Raw genomic sequence first — 6,159 nt, 5'->3', positions numbered from 1 at the left:
TTCTGGTATGAGAAAGTTAAAGTTATATTTATAATTGATGCCAAGGCCTAAAATTATAAGAATCTACTACACCAGCTCACATGTCATTTCTGTTTTCTCTTTAAGGCCTCCCTTAAAAGCCCAAGGCAGTTAATCGCTCCATTGTCTTTAATTACTAGCTTATGGTGGTTACTTTCATCTCCTGTAACAATTTTTTATTCAACTCTATATCCCAAACTCCTAAGTGAGTTCTTAGAGTAAATACTTAATAAATATTTATCAATTTAGGAATAAATTAAGAAAATTAATAACTGTCCAATTGAATAAACTAAAAAAGGCTCAACAATTAAAATTTAATTTTATAGTTTACTTTGTTTAGAAAAACCAAGGTCATTTTGCACTCTATTTCCTTTTATGGTAAAGTGTATTGCATTGGCTAATTTCATGGCAAAAAAGTATTCAATAGCCCATATATATGCACTGAAATTTTATACAGAGCTGCATAAAATGTGATTTTTAGCAAAAGCTAAAATTCTAATGATTTCACTTCAGGGCTTTCTGTCACTCTTTCCAGGAATAAAAACATGCCATATTCCTCAGGAAGAGAAATAGATTTATATGCTTTTCTCTCTTAAAAAAAAAACCAAGCATTTTTTTGTTTATTTTTTTAGAAATATCGACTAGTTGCTCTCTTCCAAGACTTGCATAGCATAGTTACCTTATTGTCGAATGCCCATTATTTTTAAGTGTGGAAAGATTGTTTCCGTTCTGTGAATGAGTGCACCTACTTGTGAACCTCTGGTATTAATCTTGTCTTAGCCCAAGAGTAGCTGCCTTAGCCAGCTCTGCTGATTTATTATCACAGATCACTGCAAAGGTGATTATAACAGAGTGGTAAATGATTAGGGAACTCAGTTTATTGCTCTGGGCTGCCCCTGCAGCTTTACAATTACTTCACTCAAGGTTTACTACACTTCCCCAAGCTTGTTTTTTCCTGAGCAGAGGTATGTTTCTTGCTCCTGCGGTTTTTCTATGCGGTAACGTGGTAAGTACAACTGTTTCAGGTCAAACAGCATATTCTGCCTTTATAGTCATCAGAATACTAAAGTAGCACGAGTATTCTGACAAACTGCCCGTGGTCCAAGCTCAGGAAGCCACTGTGCTCTTAGTTTTGTGGAGTTTGTCTTGATGTGCTCTCTGCTAGAGCACTGTAAGCCCCGGCTGGCTGCTATGGCCAGATGCTGTTACTAAGGCAACTTGCCAGTGTGTTTCCTTGAGGCCTGCTTGTTTTGCCAGAGTTGTCTTAGCAGGCTATATAAATATTTTAAAGATGAAAAAGCATACAGTAGGGAATTCTGAGAAAGACTGTAGTGTAGTAGATGACATAGAAGAAACTGATCAAAACAACTAAAAAGAAGATAAGGGGGGGGAACCTCTACCAATTCTGACCTTTAGAAATGATGCCAACCACATGCTCCAGATAATTCAGACTGAGCCAAATCAAAGAAGACACCAGGAGAAAATGCACAATGCTTCTTCCTGAGAGAGTAGTACAGTGTTGCAGGATATTACAGGAAGGAAGACCTTTCAGCAAACCCCTAAAATATACTCTAATTTAGAGAAACGAGGGTCCTAGTGTCATGGCTAGGACACAAAATATGTGTGTGATGCTTTCTTTGACTCAGATTCTTAACAATCATCTGTGATTCTTCTAATATGAGAGAGATGCCTCTCTGGAGGCAAAGGGCAAATGGAGGCAAGGTTGGACCACAGAAAAGATGGGAAATAGCCTACAAGAAGCCACTGTTGTAATGAAGTCCAGCATCAGCAAAGGCAGTTGAAGTGGCAAAGGTGACAATATGCAGAATAACTAAATGCTTTCTCTAACCTGGTTCCTCAGTAATATTATCATTTAATTCTAACACAAGTGAGAAATTCAGAAATAGAAGAACCTTCATCCACTAAAAGATGTTTACCAATCCTCCATCCCTCCTAAAATCAAAATGGTCACAATAAGCATGATTAAAATGAAACAGATATAAACTAAAACAAACATTTTTTTTTTTCACCCAACTTTCTCAGGCTGCTGCGTGACTGCACATGTAAACTCTATGTCTTCAATGAACTTTCTTACATAAATTACAGGAGGAGTTGCAAGAAGAATTCAATTGACACTATTTTTTGGGGGGGAAATAGAGAAATACTAGCCTCTTTTAGGCTTGTTCTCGTATAAACTTAAGTAACCATAAAACAACTCAAAAGTATGCAAAGTATCTAAATCAAAATAAGTGAAATAAAAATAGCTTATATAATATTTCATAGAGACTTGAAGTACAAAAACATTAACTTATTTCTAAAATTGACTATAATGTGACTCTGAGGTTCCACCCTCGTTCCATTTAGTTTCATTTTCTCATCACCCTTCCTCTTTCACAGGCAGCAAAATCTTTAAGGGGAGAATTAAAGTGTCCCCTGCAAACCAGTCCCTGTCAGCCTCACCAATGAATTTTCAGTCACTGTTAACCTTGACTTCTTTTTCTTACTCTTACTGCCACTTTCTTTTCTTATTTATACATCTTATTTATTTATTTATCTTAGGATAAATAAAGGAGGAAGGAGGAAAAAGCAGTTATTAATATATTATTTATATATTTTTATTTTGTCTTCCTTTTGGTAATTCTTCTGAACCTAGCAATTAGAGTAATTAGAACTGGTCTTTTTTTTTTTTTTTTTCTCAATGATATGTTGGGCAGTTGTTGATGAAAGAATATAAAATGTTTCATTTGTTGAGTCAAATTACTTATCTGCCATAGATTAATAATCCACATGATATCTTGACAAACATGTAAAAGGTATCTTAAACAACATATATTGGGTAATTTACTTCAGGAAATAGACTATCACAGAAAATTTGAGGCAGCATCAATTTGAATTCTTCAGGAAATTAATGTATAAGTTCTGGAATATAGAAAATAAAAATATGTTGATAATAAAATAGATTGAGAGGAAGAAGTTTCTAGCATGACTAGGGAATGAATTTGAGAGAACAGAGAATATCATTATGTTATAGAACCTAAAACTAAATTAGAGGCAATATAACAAAACTGAAACTGCTGAAAACAGAATAATTGATGTGGAGCATAGTTGGAAAAGTATTTCAGAATACAGATAAAAAGAACAAAAAGATGAAAATGATCAGAAAAAATATATAATTTATATACAGCTCATATTAATCAGTACAATTAAAAGAAAAAGATACCAGGGAAACTAATTAAAAATTTAAGGAAGAAAACAATTATGAAGAAAAATGAATATCAACATGTACAATTATTTGTGACAGGCACGAATAATGAAAAGCAATTAAATGATGTTTATTTTGAAAACATTATTAAATTTTAAAGATAAGAAATCATATGAGTATCTGAGTAAAAAACAAGTTAAATGTAATATAAAAATTACAGAAGTTTTAGATGTATCTTCCTCAACATCTTCTTTTACAGAAGTCAGAATGCAATGTAATAATTTATACCAGTGTTGGGGTGAAATATTATTATATAAGAAATTCCAGCCAGTGACATAGGAATACATGTGAAGATATCACAAATATCCAATACGTGAGGGCATAGTATATTGAAATATCACCCAATTAATTATCCTTCTTACATTCTAAAAAAGAGAAGATTGGACACAATAATCACAATATTGAGAATCACAAAATAATCATTATATTCTAGTTTATTTATTAGATACTGTTTTGCTTGTCAGCTTGTTTAAAGAAGAAGAATTTCTTTAAAAATGACAGATATAAGATCCAACATCTCATGAATGTAAAAGAAATGAAGACATATGACTGGCTAATGCCTCTCCTCTCCAGATTCCAGAAATTTTGAGTATGTCACCTTACCTGGAAAAAGAGAATTTCCAGATGTGGTTAAGGGTATGGACCTCGAGATGGGGATCTCATCCTGGATTATCTTAGTGACTATAATCACATCAGTTTTTAAAAATGGAGCAGCTTTCAGGGCTGTAGAGGGAGAGGGAGATACTACTGTGGAATAAAGGTCAGAAAGATGCCATGCTGCTAGATTTGAAAATGGAGGAATGAAGTCATCAGCCAAGGAATACAGATGGCCTGGGCAAAGGAAGGCTTGTCCCCTGGTACCCATTTTCCTTCTCTGTATTCATGCCCACTCTGTTGACCATGTCCTGAAAACCGAAATTATTATACAGTCAAGATTCCAATTGTAGCTGGCCCCTTACTACAATACATAAATTCTTGTCTGCATATGTGTCTTAATCTATTTAGCCTGCTATAATGAAAATATCAGAAACTTGGTGGCTCATAAACAACAGAAATTTATTTCTTGCAGTTCTAGAGGCTGATAGGACCAAGACTGAGGCTTATTTCTCAAAAATTAATATTTATTTCCATATTGTTAATAGTCTTTCTTAATATTGCCAGTTGATAATGATGCTATGTAATAAAGTGATTTTACATATAAATATCTTCTGGGTTTTCCTCAATGATTATACTGATTTCTATATAAAATATTATTTCTATAAGTACACAAATATATTTTATTAAATATAATATATGGGCTTTATATGAAAATCAAATGTTATATTCTTTAATGTAATTCATTATAAACATCAAAATGCATATTTTATTTATTAGTCATTAAACCACATCTTTTGGCATACAACTGAAATGGAAAATAAAATCAACTTAATTTATTATATGAATGCATAAAAATGATTGATAAGGATTGAATTTATTATCTTTATTGGTTTTAGTTTTCCTCAGATACATTCATGACAAATATTAACAAAAATAGAAATAAGTTAACAACAGTGAATGTAAAAGGTGTACTCTGGAAAAATCGTTATTTTTCTTTTAGACTATGTCTACTCAGGGAGGTTTATAGTAATTGCATCAACTCCTAACGTTTATGCTAATTTGTTTTCTGTGGGGGCTTATAAGATTGTTAGCCAAACTGACATATTGCCTATGAAAAACTCTAGTGAAATAGGAAATCTCTTGCTCTTGACTTTATAGAAGGATATTGCTATTGGATCATATGTTTTGGGATTTAGAGTAGTCATAAGAATAATTAAAATTATTTTTATAATTTATTTTTGAATAAATGTGTTGAGTTACTGTTTTATTCCCCAAATGGATAATGGTCTGGTGTTTTAATTACTGAAAAGCTAGTGAACGCCTTTGGAATATGCATGCTGACTTGAAATGCATGGGTGAAAATGTAGTAAATCCTTTCTCATTAAAACTTCTAATTAAAAGCTACATGTTCTACATGTTATTGTCTAAAGGGGAAATATTACCCATTCATTTAATGCACCTGATTTCTTGAAAGGTGCCAGGAGGTTGGTGGAACAGTGTCATGATGCTCTTTAGATTGCCTGTGACCCAAGTGTTGGATCCTATGCACCAGAGGTTCCTGTTTCCTTAGTTTTCTTTCAGTCAGTGTAAGGTCAGCTTTGTTGTGACCTATATTTCCATGGCAACATCCATGGAAACATGGCAAGATACTTACCTGACAGAATTCATGGAGCTTAAGTGAGAGGCCTTGTATCATCAAACTCTGAGTTTTTGAATCTAGCTCCATTTACAAACTTAACATTATCAATGTCTCTGCCCTTTTACACATGGTCAGGATTTACATATGCTAGAGGAGTGGTTTCTCGGTATGTCTCTTAGTAAAAGAAATTTTGAGAGATCAAAGTTTCATTCACTCTGATAAGTCTTCTCTTCCAATCTGAAGAAAATGATACTGGCTTGACAATAGTACAGTAGATATTATGAGGGCTGGAGTTGTGATTGTTGAGCCTGCAAAGGTAGGGCTGAATAGTGTATCTCAGAAGCACATGTATATTGCCTGTGATAGTCAACGTATGTAATTTCAGAGGAAGGTCTTGAATCAACATGTCTAGGCCTAAAATTTCTCATCTATTATTAGATCATAGGAATCTGAAAGATTGCCTAGCATACTGAAAGATTGTGAAATTCAAATTAAATGACTTTCATAAAATTATTTTGTGGATTTTGAGGGCAAACTGAAGCCAGTCATTCATTATATCAGATGATTTGGGGATTAGCACATGATTAAATAATAATAATAAAAAGAATGCCTTTAATGCCTTTAGATCAATACACTTTATCTT

The sequence above is a fragment of the Microcebus murinus genome, chromosome 12 (assembly GCF_040939455.1).
Source record: "Microcebus murinus isolate Inina chromosome 12, M.murinus_Inina_mat1.0, whole genome shotgun sequence".
NCBI classification, from domain to species: Eukaryota; Metazoa; Chordata; class Mammalia; order Primates; family Cheirogaleidae; genus Microcebus; species Microcebus murinus.
The sequence above is the reverse complement of the archived record's forward strand: the minus strand, read 5'-3'. Positions refer to the sequence as shown.